Source organism: Rhinopithecus roxellana, chromosome 6 (genome assembly GCF_007565055.1).
Source record: "Rhinopithecus roxellana isolate Shanxi Qingling chromosome 6, ASM756505v1, whole genome shotgun sequence".
Classification (NCBI taxonomy): domain Eukaryota; kingdom Metazoa; phylum Chordata; class Mammalia; order Primates; family Cercopithecidae; genus Rhinopithecus; species Rhinopithecus roxellana.
In genome coordinates this window covers 82,052,471-82,066,680 of record NC_044554.1, presented here as the reverse complement: position 1 = coordinate 82,066,680, position 14,210 = coordinate 82,052,471, and the positions used below count along the sequence as shown (strand labels likewise).

Here is a 14,210-nt window from a genome sequence, read left to right as displayed (position 1 = left end):
GGATGGCATAGAATCTATAAATAACCTTGGGCAGTATGGCCATTTTCACGATATTGATTCTTCCTATCCATGAGCATGGTATGTTCTTCCATTTGTTAGTGTCCTCTTTTATTTCACTGAGCAGTGGTTTGTAGTTCTCCTTGAAGAGGTCCTTTACATCCCTTGTAAGTTGGATTCCTAGGTATTTTATTCTCTTTGAAGCAATTGTGAATGGAAGTTCAGTCATGATTTGGCTCTCTGTTTGTCTGTTTGTATGTCTGTTACTGGTGTATAAGAATGGTGTATAATTTTTGCACATTAATTTTGTATCCTGAGACTTTGCTGAAGTTGCTTATCAGCTTAAGGAGATTTTGGGCTGAGACAATGGGGTTTTCTAATTATACAATCATGTCATCTGCAAACAGGGACAATTTGACTTCTTCTTTTCCTAACTGGATACCCTTGATTTCTTTCTCTTGCCTGATTGCCCTAGCCAGAACTTCCAACACTATGTTGAATAGGAGTGGTGAGAGAGGGCATCCCTGTCTTGTGCCAGTTTTCAAAGGGAATTTTTCCAGTTTTTGCTCATTCAGTATGATATTGGCTGTGGGTTTGTCATAAATAGCTCTTACTATTTTGAGGTACGTTCCATCAATACCGAATTTATTGAGCGTTTTTAGCATGAAGGGCTGTTGAATTTTGTCAAAAGCCTTTTCTGCATCTATTGAGATAATCATGTGGTTCTTGTCTTTGGTTCTGTTTATATGCTGGATTACGTTTATTGATTTGTGAATGTTGAACCAGCCTTGCATCCCAGGGATGAAGCCCACTTGATCATGGTGGATAAGCTTTTTGATGTGCTGCTGAATCCGGTTTGCCAGTATTTTATTGAGGATTTTTGCATTGATGTTCATCAGGGATATTGGTCTAAAATTCTCTTTTTTTGTTGTGTCTCTGCCAGGCTTTGGTATCAGGATGATGTTGGCCTCATAAAATGAGTTAGGGAGGATTCCCTCTTTTTCTATTGATTGGAATAGTTCGGAAGGAATGGTACCAGCTCCTCCTTGTACCTCTGGTAGAATTCAGCTGTGAATCCATCTGGTCCTGGACTTTTTTTGGTGGGTAGGCTATTAATTGTTGCCTCAATTTCAGAGCCTGCTATTGGTCTATTCAGGGATTCAACTTCTTCCTGGTTTAGTCTTGGAAGAGTGTAAGTGTCCAGGAAATTATCCATTTCTTCTAGATTTTCTAGTTTATTTGAGTAGAGGTGTTTATAGTATTCTCTGATGGTAGTTTGTATTTCTGTGGGGTCCGTGGTGATATCCCCTTTATCATTTTTTATTGCGTCTATTTGATTCTTCTCTCTTTTCTTCTTTATTAATCTTGCTAGCGGTCTGTCAATTTTGTTGATTTTTTCAAAAAACCAACTCCTGGATTCATTGATTTTTTTGGAGGGTTTTTTGTGTCTCTATCTCCTTCAGTTCTGCTCTGATCTTAGTTATTTCCTGCCTTCTGCTAGCTTTTGAATGTGTTTGCTCTTGCTTCTCCAGTTCTTTTAATTGTGATGTTAGAGTGTCAATTTTAGATCTTTCCAGCTTTCTCTTGTGGGCATTTAGTGCTATAAATTTCCCTCTACACACTGCTTTAAATGTGTCCCAGAGAGTCTGGTATGTTGTATCTTTGTTCTCATTGGTTTCAAAGAACATCTTTATTTCTGCCTTCATTTCGTTATGTACCCAGTAGTCATTCAGGAGCAGGTTGTTCAGTTTCCATGTAGTTGAGCGGTTTTGATTGAATTTCTTAGTCCTGAGTTCTAGTTTGATTGCACTGTGGTCTGAGAGACAGTTTGTTATAATTTCTGTTCTTTTACATTTGCTAAGGAGTGCTTTACTTCCAATTATGTGGTCAATTTTGGAATAAGTGCAATGTGGTGCTGAGAAGAATGTATATTCTGTTGATTTGGGGTGGAGAGTTCTGTAGATGTCTATTAGGTCCACTTGGTGCAGAGATGAGTTCAATTCCTGGATGTCCTTGTTAACTTTCTGTCTCATTGATCTGTCTAATGTTGACAGTGGAGTGTTGAAGTCTCCCATTATTATTGTATGGGAGTCTAAGTCTCTTTGTAAGTCTCTAAGGACTTGCTTTACGAATTTGGGTGCTCCTGTATTGGGCGCATAAATATTTAGGATAGTTAGCTCTTCCTGTTGAATTGATCCCTTTACCATTATGTAATGGGTTCTTTGTCTCTTTTGATCTTTGATGGTTTAAAGTCTATTTTATCAGAGACTAGGATTGCAACCCCTGCTTTTTTTTGTTCTCCATTTGCTTGGTAGATAGTCGTCCATCCCTTTATTTTGAGCCTATATATGTCTCTGCATGTGAGATGGGTCTCCTGAATTCAGCAGACTGATGGGTCTTGATTCTTTATCCAGTTTGCCAGTCTGTGTCTTTTAATTGGAGCATTTAGTCCATTATCATTTAAGGTTAATATTGTTATGTGTGAACTTGATCTTGCCATTATGAAATTAACTGGTTATTTTGCTCGTTAGTTGATGCAGTTTTTTCCTAGCCTCGATGGTCTTTACATTTTGGCATGTTTTTGCAATGGCTGGTACCAGTTGTTCCTTTCCATGTTTAGGGCTTCCTTCAGGGTCTCTTGTAAGGCAGGCCTGGTGGTGACAAAATCTCTAAGCATTTGCTTATCTGTAATGGATTTTATTTCTCCTTCACTTATGAAACTTAGTTTGGCTGGATATGAAATTCTGGGTTGAAAATTCTTTTCTTTAAGAGTGTTGAATATTGGCCCCCACTCTCTTCTGGCTTGTAGAGTTTCTGCTGAGAGGTCTGCTGTTAGTCTGATGGGCTTCCCTTTGTGAGTAACCCGACCTTTCTCTCTGGCTGCCCTTAAGATTTCTTCCTTCATTTCAACTTTGGTGAATCTGGCAATTATGTGTCTTGGAGTTGCTCTTCTCGAGGAGTATCTTTGTGGAGTTCTCTGTATTTCCTGAATTTGAATGTTGGCCTGCCCTGCTAGGTTGGGGAAGTTCTCCTGGATGATATCCTGCAGAGTGTTTTCCAACTTATTTCCATTTTCCCCCTCACTTTCAGGCACCCCAATCAGATGTAGATTTGGTCTTTTTACATAATCCCATACTTCTTGCAGGCTTTGTTCATTTCTTTTTCTTCTTTTTTCTTTAGATTTCTCTTCTCACTTCATTTCATTCATTTGATCCTCAATCGCTGATACTCTTTCTTCCAGTTGATCGAGTCGGTTACTGAAGCTTGTGTGTTTGTCACGTATTTCTCGTGTCATGGTTTTCATCTCTGTCATTTCATTTATGACCTTCTGTGCATTAATTATTCTAGCTGTCAATTCTTCCACTCTTATTTCAAGATTTTTAGTTTCTTTGCGCTGGGTACGTAATTCCTCCTTTAGCTCTGAGAAGTTTGATGGACTGAAGCCTTCTTCTCTCATCTCGTCAAAGTCATTCTCTGACCAGCTTTGATCTGTTGCTGGCGATGAGCTGCACTCCTTTGCAGGGGGAGATGCGCTCTTATTTTTTGAATTTCCAGCTTTTCTGCCCTGCTTCTTCCCCATCTTTGTGGTTTTATCTGCCTCTGGTCTTTGATGATGGTGACGTACTGATGGGGTTTTGGTATAGGTGTTCTTCCTGTTTGATAGTTTTCCTTCTAATAGTCAGGACCCTCAGCTGTAGGTCTGTTGGAGATTGCTTGAGGTCCACTCCAGACCCTGTTTGCCTGGGTATCAGCAGCAGAGGTTGCAGAAGATAGAATATTGCTGAACAGCGAGTGTACCTGTCTGATTTTTACTTTGGAAGCTTCCTCTCAGGGGTGTACTCTACCCTATGAGGTGTGGGGTGTCAGACTGCCCCTAGTGGGGGATGTCTCCCAGTTAGGCTACTCAGGGGTCAGGGACCCACTTGAGCAGGCAGTCTGTCCATTCTCAGATCTCAACCTCGGTGTTGGGAGATCCACTGCTCTCTTCAAGGGTGTCAGACTAGAGTCGTTCGCGTCTGTACAGGCCTCTGCTGCTTCCCCTGTTGTTGTTTAGCTATGTCCTGTCCCCAGAGGTGGAGACTACAGAGACAGGCAGGTTTCCTTGAGCTGCTGTGAGCTCCACCCAGTTCGAGCTTCCCAGCGGCTTTGTTTACCTACTTAAGCCTCAGCAATGGCGGTTACCCCTCCCCCAGCCTTGCTGCTGCCTTGAGGTTAGATCGCAGAGTGCTGTGCTAGCAATGAGGGAGGCTCTGTGGCCATGGGACCCTCCCGACCAGGTGTGGGTATAATCTCCTGGTGTGTCCATTTGCTTAAAGTGCAGTATTGGGGTGGGAATTGCTCTTTCTTTATTAATGTAGATACAAGTTTCTTACCTGTATCATTTTCCTCCTCTGAAGACATTATTTTAACGTATCATGAAAGGCAGGCCTCCTGGTGACAAATTCTGTCAATTTTTTTCTGAAAACATCTTTATTTCTTCATTTCTGAAGGATAATTTTACTGGATATGGAATTTCAAGTGGGTGTCTTTTCTTTCAATAATGTAAATATTTCACTCCACTCCTCTTTCTGCTCGCATGATTTCCAAAAAGAATTCTAACATAATACATTTCCTTGTTCCCCTCTGGGTAAGGCATTTTCCCATCTGTGGCTTCTTTCAAAATTTTCTCTTTCTCTTTGATTTTTCTGAAGTTTGAATATGATATGCTTAGATGATTTTTTTTTTTTTTTTTTTTTTTTTTTTAAAGGCTTTATCTTGCTTGGTTTTCCTTGAGCTTCCTAGATGTGTAGCTTGGTATCTGTCATTAATTTTGGAAAATTCTTCATTACTGAAGTCATTATTAATTCTACTAATTTTTTCTGTTTCTTTTTCTCTTTCTTCTTTTGCTATTCCCATTATGGATCTATTATACCTTCTGTACTTTTCCAGCGCTTATTGGATAGTCTGTTCTCTGTTTTCTTATTGTTCCTTACTTTTTGTCTGTCTTTCTTTTGCTTATTCAGTTTGAGAAATGTCTGTTGACATGTTTCAAGCTCACTATTTTTTTCTCCAGTTGTGTCCCATCTACTGATGATCCCATCAAAGGCTTTCTTCATGTCTGCGTTACCTTTTTTTTTCTTTTTTTCAATCTCTAGCCTTTCTTTTTTATTTTTTCTTACAGTTTCCATCTCTCTGCTTACTTTTTCTATCTGTTATTGTTTGTTGATCACTTTTCCAATATCATCCTTAGCATATTTTCATCATGGTTAACTTACATTCCTGGACTGATAGTTTTATAATCCCTGGTGTATCTGAGTCTGATTCTGATATTTTATGTCTTTAAGGTTTTTTGTTTTTATTTTTGGTTCTGTTTTGTTTTTGCTTAGTTTGTTTTGCTTTTTAATTTGTTTTTTGCCTTTTTCACGCCTTGTAACTTTATTTTGAGAGTCAGACCTAATGTATCAGGTAAAAGGAACTGAAATAAATAGGGCTTTCGTATGAGGTTTACATTTAGCTGGCTCAATTGTAGGTGTGTATACTGTTTTCTCTTGTTCTAGGTGCCAGAAGCTAACAGTTTCTCTAGTATTTTGGATTATCTTTTCCATTGTCTTGGAGACTCCTCCTTATATAGGGTTTGAACCTTGTGGTCATTTTTTTTTTTTTTTTGAGACAGAGTCTCGCTCTGTCTCCTGGGCTGGAGTTCAGTGGGGTGATCTCGGCTCACTGCAAGCTCCAACTCCCGGGTTCGTGCCATTCTCCTGCCTCAACCTCCTGAGTAGCTGGGACTACAGGTGCCCGCCGCCATGCCCAGCTAATTTTTTTTTTTTTTTAATATTTTTAGCAGAGATGGGGTTTCACCTGTGTTAGCCAGGATGGTCTCGATCTCCTGACCTTGTGATCTGCCCGCCTCGGCCTCCCAAAGTGCTGGGATTACCCGGCCAGCCGAACCTTGTGGTCATTTTATCTGTAATTCCCTGTTATTATACAAAAGGCTAACTGATGTGGAGGCTGTGAGGGGGATGTCTCCTGTAATACCATCATTCAATCTTACTCTCTTAGTGAGACCGTGCCTCTAGGCTGTGACCTTTAGAATTACTTCCTAGTTCCCTCCCATTTCCATTTAGGTAAGAAAAGAAGGCTAGAAATGACTAGATTTTGGTATTTTCCTTTCCCCAAGTCAAAAGCTAGCAGGGGTTGAGTTGGATATTTTTATTTCCCCATAATTGTAAGGCTAGTAAGACCCAAGTCAGTGTTGGTCTTGAGTGAAATAGTTTGCCTGTGGGCTGGACTTTGTTAAGGAAAAAAGAATTCTTTGAGCATATTTCAAAATGGTTACTTTTCCTCCCCTCTACTGGAAGCTTGGGGGAATTTTTCTGTAATAATTCTGAGAACTTGGTGGGGCTCCTGGAGGTAAAACGCAAGAAAGTGTGTGGATTCCTCTAATATTCGGTCCCCTGGTGTTTTTAACTTTCAAGCTATTCCACTTTGGGTCGCCAGTATTTGCTAATTGCAGTTCAAGTATTAGCTCAGCTGTGAGCCTCTGCCCCAGCTCTGTGACTCTTGGTACCTGCCTCTCCAGTTTTTCAGGCAGTGTGCCCTATGGCCTCTATTATCTGATGGATCTAAAAAACATTATTGATTTTCAGTTTGTTCAGCTTTGTTCTAGTTGTGTGGGTATGAGTGGTGGCTTCTAAGCTCCTTTCTCATTAGACTAGAAACTGAAAGTTTATATATTACTTTTTAAGTTTTATGTTAAAGTATAGAATTATCTTTTGTGATTTCTTCTATTTTTTAATGTAAAGATCTTTTTCTATTGAAAATATTCAATATCTATAGAATATTTTTCCTTTTTAAAAATAAGATTTTTATGCTTTTATTTTTCATATTTCATTTTAAGTCATGTTGAAGGTAAAGTATTAGGAGAGATAAAATAATTTGATTTTAATTACTAATTGGAAATGCAGTTTGGGAAGAAGCTTTGTAAATTTTAAAAACATTTATTACATTACTATATGGAAATATGATTGAAGGGGTTGATACGTAGAATTTCATTAAAAACACAACAAAGTTTGAGAAGGTTGAAAGAGGCACAATTTACTTCACTTATCTAAAAATTCTCTCCTATTATTATTCACCATTTCTGGTGCATCCCTTCCCATTCTACCTTGAGCTGCTTGCTGGTGAGTATCTGTCTTTTACTTTTACTATCTGTTGTTAGTGTGGAAATTAATGGTCAGGAAAATAATCACAAGTTTCTAGTGCTAAGTTAGGTGTTTGATATTGCTACATTTCCACAAATTGTTGTTAAACATGTTAAATTTCTCTCTAAATATTTCCTTGCTTCTTAAAACTTGTATCAAAAAACTAAAATGTAAGGTTTTAATACAATGACACAGAACTTTTCTCCATGAGCTTGTTTGAGATATTTGGTCTAATTCATTTGTATTTTCTGTTGTTTTAATGACCAGTTAATAAACACTAGAATGAAAGACCCCAAACCTTGCCCAGTGTGTTTGAGAAATTATTGAAATAACTGTGCTGCTTATTTGTGTTCAGTTCAGTTCTTTTGACCCTTCAAAGAGATCACGTGACGGCTGATCTTCCTCTTTACTAATCAATTTGAAATGAGGTAGAATAGAAAATGCATTGTTTTCTAAAAGTAATTCTAATTTGTTCATCGCAGCAAATTAAAAAAGCATAGTAGAAAAAGATTAGAATTAAAAGTGATTCCTCCTGCTTTGACCACCTGCCCTGGACACCTTTGTCCCCAAGCTACACACATGCAAGAGGACACACAGGCATGAACTTAGAGGTTTTAGTAGGCTCTGGGGGAACTCTAGCCTAGTCTCCTCAGCAGTAATGTCATGTACTGTGAGGAGTTGATGAGATGACTTAGGTGCAATTACAGAGTTGGCCCGCAATGTTTTTTGTCTCCTCTTTCTGTCTGAGTGCTGTGCATCTAGCCTTGTGCTCATCTATTATTTAGGGAATATCTTAAAAGTGTTTCTCTGCCCAGGGAGAAGACAGAATTTCATCTGATGTCAGTAACGTCTATAAGGTTTAAATATAGTGAAGAAAATCTGCATTAAAGACTGCAAACTAAGGGCTTGCATTTTGGCAGTTATTAAGCCTAACAGAAAGAACATGACCTAGGGATTTGGTGGTCTAATTTCACGTTTTGGACCAGTCATTTTTCTGGCTGTGTATATTTGAGCTAATTTCTTAAGTTATTCACCTTAATTTCCTCATATATAAATTCAGTTAACTTTCCTCCCTATGTTCCCACTAGAATTACAGAAAACCATGCCTGCCTGGAATTGGTACAGTAAGTAGCTCATACTAAATACTGAAAATATTTGTCTTATTATTAAAGTTGCTAAAAGAAGCATGATAATAATTATCATGTCTTTCTGATAATAAAGAAGAGAATGGAAATTAGCCATCAAACTTTTTTTCTGTAAAGAACTGGACTGACAATCTTATATTTTGTAAAATTCCCAAAGCTGTATAAGAAAGACAAGTTAATCATAGAGAGTCAAATTTGGCAGAAATATATTAAAATGTAAATTTTTAATCACTTTATCATGATGCATTAGAATGCATTCTTTTCTATTTAAAACAATCTTACTTGCTAGAACACTTTGACAAAGTTGTTTCTACTTCTGAACACAAAGCTGCTGTGGATAGGTCTAAAGCAATACTTAGATTTTGAGTTTATAATAGAAATTTGAGTAGTCCAGTTTCTAGTCTTATCTAGACCCATGGCAAGCCATTTCAACTTTGATGGAAAAGATTTGACCTATTTACTTCATAGAAGGGCTTTAGAGAGACAAAAAGAGGAAGCATGCTATAATTCTTATGTTTTCAGATTCTGCTGTAAGGTACAGAGCAGAATTTTGAGATGCATTAATTCTTTCAAGTCATGAAGGCAGTGTATAAAAGAGCAAGTTACAAAATGGTGGCCTGAGACCAAAAGAACCAATGAATTATCCTACAGAGACTTGCTTGCTTTGCTTCCTCTTTTCACAGTGAGTTATCTCTATTGTCCTATTTTTAAGTTTACTGATTATTTCTTCTGTCTACTCAAATCTGCTGTTGAACCCTTCTGGTGAATTTTTCATTTCAGTCATTATACTTTTTAGTATCCAAATTTCAATTTTGTTTGTTTTTATACTATGTCTTTATTGATATCCTTGACTTGTTTACATATCATTCTCCTGGTTTTCTTCAGTTCTTTATTAATTGGTTTTTCTTGGTGTTTGCAAGTATTTCAGATGGTTGATTTAAAGTGTCTAGTAAGTTAAATGCCTGAGTTTCCTTGGATACAGTTTCTGTAAATTTCTTTTCTTTTTTTTTTCTTGTGAATGAGCCATAATTTTTATTTTTATTTTTATTTTTTTGAGATGGAGTCTCGCTCTGTTGCCCAAGTTGGAGTGCAGTGGCACAATCTTGACTCACTGCAACTTCTGCCTCCTGGGTTCAAGCGATTCTCCTGCCTCAGCCTCCTGAGTAGCTGGTACTATAGGTATGTGCCACCACACCTGGCTAATTTTTGTATTTTTGGTAGAGGTGGGGTTTCACCATGTTGGCCAGGCTGATCTTGAACTACTGACCTCAAGTGATCCACCTGCCTCAGTCTCCCAAAGTGCTGGGATTACAGGCATGAGCCACCATGTCTAGCCTCCAATTTTTTTTTATATGTCTTATAATTTTTGGTTGAAATGTGGCACTTTGAATGTAGTAATACTAGAAATTAGTCTTTCCTCCACTTCAGAATTTGCTATTGTGTATTGTTGAGGTTTGCAGTCATCTATTTGTTCAGTGACTTTTCCAAACTACTTTTGCAAATACTATATTTCTTCTCATATATTGCCACCACAGTTTCTATTCTATTATCTCATCAGTTAGCCAATTACCTGAGAGAGAGCTGATGAAATGCTTGGAGTCTAAAAGGAAAGCAAAAAAGTCTCCCAATCTTTGAAGACAGGCTCTGAGCTGAGGTAATCCTTTAGGTCAAGCCAGGTGTGACTCTGCCTTAGCCTTTACTTTCTGTTTACATGAAGCCCAATATTAGACTTACAATACTAGGGTCCTCTCATATTTTTTCTGACTGTATGACCAGTCCTGAGCATAAATAGTATACTTCATATTTCCTGTTGTATCTGGAAACCCTTCAAAGTATGTTTCCCCAAAGAAGCTTCCTTCTCAGCCTCCTTCTTCCCAGGCTTGTGGTAATCTCTGTTGCTTGCCTCATCTATGATCCCATGCCCCAAAGCTCTATAAGTAGCTACTATATGTCTTAAATTCTTTAATCAGATGCTTCCCAGAAAGCCTCCAGACTGAGGGGCGCTGCCATGAGCCTAGGGATTAGGGAAAGTTAGATAGGTAAACAAAACGGACATAACTATATCTTAATGAGACTTTGAAGCCTCGTTCTTTACTAAACACTCCCTTGGTATTGTGAGGTTTCCATGAGATCTGAGAATTTTGAAAAAGCTGATATGGTCAGTTTCTTGGCAGCTTCAAGATTGTTTCCATGGAGAAATCAATTGATGGGGCTTCTTATTTCATCATTTCCATGAAGTTACCTCCTCATTCACTTTCAACTACTAGTTTATTGCTGGGAAATCTGATTCTGCAATTAATCTAAATTATGAAATAACAGTAATTGTGATTTTCCAGACCCTATTAAAACACATTTTATATCTTTCTATCAAGTGGTACAAAATATGTAAAGTTATAATTTATATATTAATAAAAAGTTTGAGCAGAACAGAATATTAGAATCCTTATTATCTGAATGAAGTTATTTTCAAGATGAAAAAGCACCTAAGAACTGGAAGGAAGGTAAAGCATCTTCTTTGAGCCGATAATGATGTTAATACCCAGGCCACCTCCCTTGTGAGGTAATGTCCTCTGCCAACTATACCAGTGGCGTATAACATAGATCATAAGAAACGTTTCTGACAGCATTTTACCTTACTCAGTAAATGAAGGCAAACTAAGGTAACCGATGGCACGAAAGTAGAGGAAAATAAGTAGTGTACCTCAGAAGCCCTGCAAATAATTCTGTACAGTGACGGTGACCAAAAGTGATGGCAACAGTTTTCAAAGGTTTATTAAGTTGTTCATCTTGATTTTTCCAGATGTGGCATATTGTCACAGTAGGAGAAAACTCCTCTTGTGTTTACTCTTTGAAGCATGGGTACATGGCTTTTCTAATTGTCTACGACAGCAATAAATCATAATTTTGAAGCAATAATTTTGAATTAATTCATTTATTTACTAAGAAATGGCTGTAACATCATACAAAAGGAAACCATAATGCAGAGGGCAAAATAAATCCCCTTTCTGCTGCTTAAATGTGGTATAATTAAAATTATTAACATCTTTTTTGAAAGAGATCTTATTTTTGTAAACAGCTGTTTCAGCCTACAGAGCTATCTCCATCACTTACAGAGTGATAGCACTCACAACTGTTAATTTAAAAAAAGTATGCTTGTGTGGGATGGAGATGTTTACGTAGTTTTAATGATGCAAATATGAAGGCTTGTAATTAGTGATTTTGGCAAAATAACAAGGATAATATGTGGAGCTGAGGATAGACTCTAGGCCTTCTGCTATACTTTTAAGTTTGATTTATTTGTTCATTTATTGAAGATTTGCTAAGCACTATGCTGGGAATTTCAAATCAAAGAATACATAAGATGCCATCCCCATCCAAGGTAAATCTACAAATCCAGTTAATAAAATTACAAAAGTCGAGATGATGTCTTTGAAGCAAAGGTGATGTGCTAAAATGCATTCTGTAGACCGGCCCTGCCACGACCCTTTCTGTATGCCAAAAACAAGTTGGGAACTGCATTGCCCAATATCCCTTCTACCTGCAGTTCCACATTTGAGTGGACCAATGAGAGGCACTCCCCCAGGTGTGAAAAGAGCAGTCATTCTCAGGAACAATATGCAGGGCTGTGTGGCTGGCCAGCATGGCTCTGAGGGTCATGTGCCTGAGGCTGTAGCTTGAGTGAGCTGGTAGGAGCTCCCACCAGTTATGGGGATTCTCACAGTCCCCATCCCCAGAGAGCTCATGAGAGCCAATTGCCTTGGTGCTTTCAGTCTGAGGCCCTCAGGTCAGCCTCCCTAACTTTTGATGGGTACTCTTCTGGCCTTCCCATTCCCAGATATTCCAGGGCTTCTGAAACCTTAAATCTTTTAGTCCTTCTGACTCAGCACTGATAATGCATTTCTGTTCATAGACAAGAAGACAGAGGTTATTAATTTTTTAAAAATTACTATTTGACCTTTGGAGAGCCAGCCAAGGAATCATGGATGTATGATATTTGACCTAGATTTTGAAGACAGTTTCTACAAAGAGAAAAGTGAGCAATGGCCACTCAGGTGAGAAGACAGTCTTCGAGAAGATGGAGAAGCATAGAAACATATGACCTGCTCAGAAGTACAAGAGATTTTGCATGACTAAAAATGGTGTGGGAGGAGCATCCTGGAGAAAGAAGATGCAAAGTTGAGCTGACAGCAGATCTACAAGCACCTCAAATTCCAGGACAACCAGAGGTCTTTTCTTAAGCAAGAAGCAGCCCTTGAAACATGTGATCAGAAATGCATTTTGGATACTTTTGCAAGAGTTCATGTAAGATATATTGGTTACCAGAATTAACAAATAAAAATACAAGATACCTAGTTAAATTCGAATTTCAGTTAAAGATATATTTTTCTAGTGAAAGTGGGTTCCATGCAATATTTATAACATAGTTATGTTAAACTTATTTGTTGTTTATTTGAAATTCAAATATTATTGGACATCCTTGCAACCCTTAGCATAATTAGGGCCTTTATTTCACCTGGATTTCCTAATACCAGGGGGCTAACAGAGTCTTTAAGTACCAGCTGTCATTATATATCATGTTCGGCAGTCATTTTGGGCCTTTCTATCTTTTCTCCATAGACCTAAAATTCAGAAAAAAGACATATTTGCAGATTTGTGTGGAAAGCACCGGCTAGAACTGAAGCTCACTGCAATAACTTTTGAAGTAGCAGAAATGGACTTAGGGTCCATCTGCAGGCACATTGCGCCTTTACCTAATCTGCAGATACTGCTTATGGGTGGGATTGCTTAGGGCATAGACCGATTATTAATCTTTAGGTAGGCCTGGTGTGATGACTCATACCTGTAGTCCCAGCCTCTCTGGTGGCTGCCCAAGACCTTGGGACCACCTCTCCCCATACTGTTGCATCAGCATTCCTGGATATGAGACCTGGAGTCAAAGGAGATTGTTTTGGAGCTTTAAGACTTAATGACTGCCCTGCTGAGTTTCGGACTTGCATGGAGCCCATAGCCCCTTTGTTTTGGCCAATTTCTCACATTTGGAATGGGAACATTTACCCAATGCCTGTATCCCCTTTGTATCTTGGAAGTAATTAACTTGTTTTTGATTTTACAGAATCATAGGCAGAAAGGACATTCCTTATCTCAGATGAGACTTGGGACTTGGACTTTTCAGTTGATGCTGGAATGAGTTAAGACTTTGAGGGACTGTTGGGAAGGCATGATTGGTTTTGAAATGTGAGAAGGGCATGAGATTTGTGAAGGGCAAGGAGTGGGATGATATGATTTGGCTCTGTGTCCCTATCCAAATCTCATGTTAAATTGTAATCCCCATGTGTCAGGGGAGGGACCTGAAGGGAGGAGATTAGATTGTGGGAGTGGATTTCCTCCATGCTGTTCTCATGATAGTGAGTGAGTTCTCACGATATCTGATGGTTTAAAAGTGTGTGGCAGTTCCCCGCTTGCTTGCTCTCTCTCTTCTCCTCCACCATGGTAATATGTGCTTGCTTCTCCTTTGCCTTCCACCATGATTGTAAGTTTCCTGAGGCTTCCTAGTCATGCTTCCTGTTAAGCCCGTGGAACCGTGAATCAATTAAAACTTTTTTAATTCATAGATACCCGGTATCAGATAGTTCTTTATTGCAGCATGAAAACAGACTAATATAGATGATATAGAACAAAACTGTACATAATTAATGTATACAATTTGATGAGTTTGGACATATGCATAGACCTGTGAAGCTATCATCAAAATCAAGGAAAAAAACCTATCCAGTATCTCCAAAAATTTCCCCATGTCCTTATAATTGTTTGTGTGTGTGTGCATGTATGTGTGTTCATGCATATATGTGTGTGTTTGTGTTCATGTGGCAAGAATACTATATGAGAT

General features: G+C 38.4%; 1 long non-coding RNA gene across 1 annotated transcript; it reads left to right on the top strand.

Moving 5' to 3' along the window:
- Positions 1 to 4,398: 4,398 nt before the first annotated feature.
- On the top strand, positions 4,399 to 13,933 carry LOC104671018. Its single transcript, XR_749230.2, has 3 exons — positions 4,399 to 4,515; positions 8,846 to 9,005; positions 12,234 to 13,933. It is a non-coding gene; the product is annotated as an uncharacterized LOC104671018 (long non-coding RNA).
- The last annotated feature ends 277 nt before the right edge of the window (positions 13,934 to 14,210 follow it).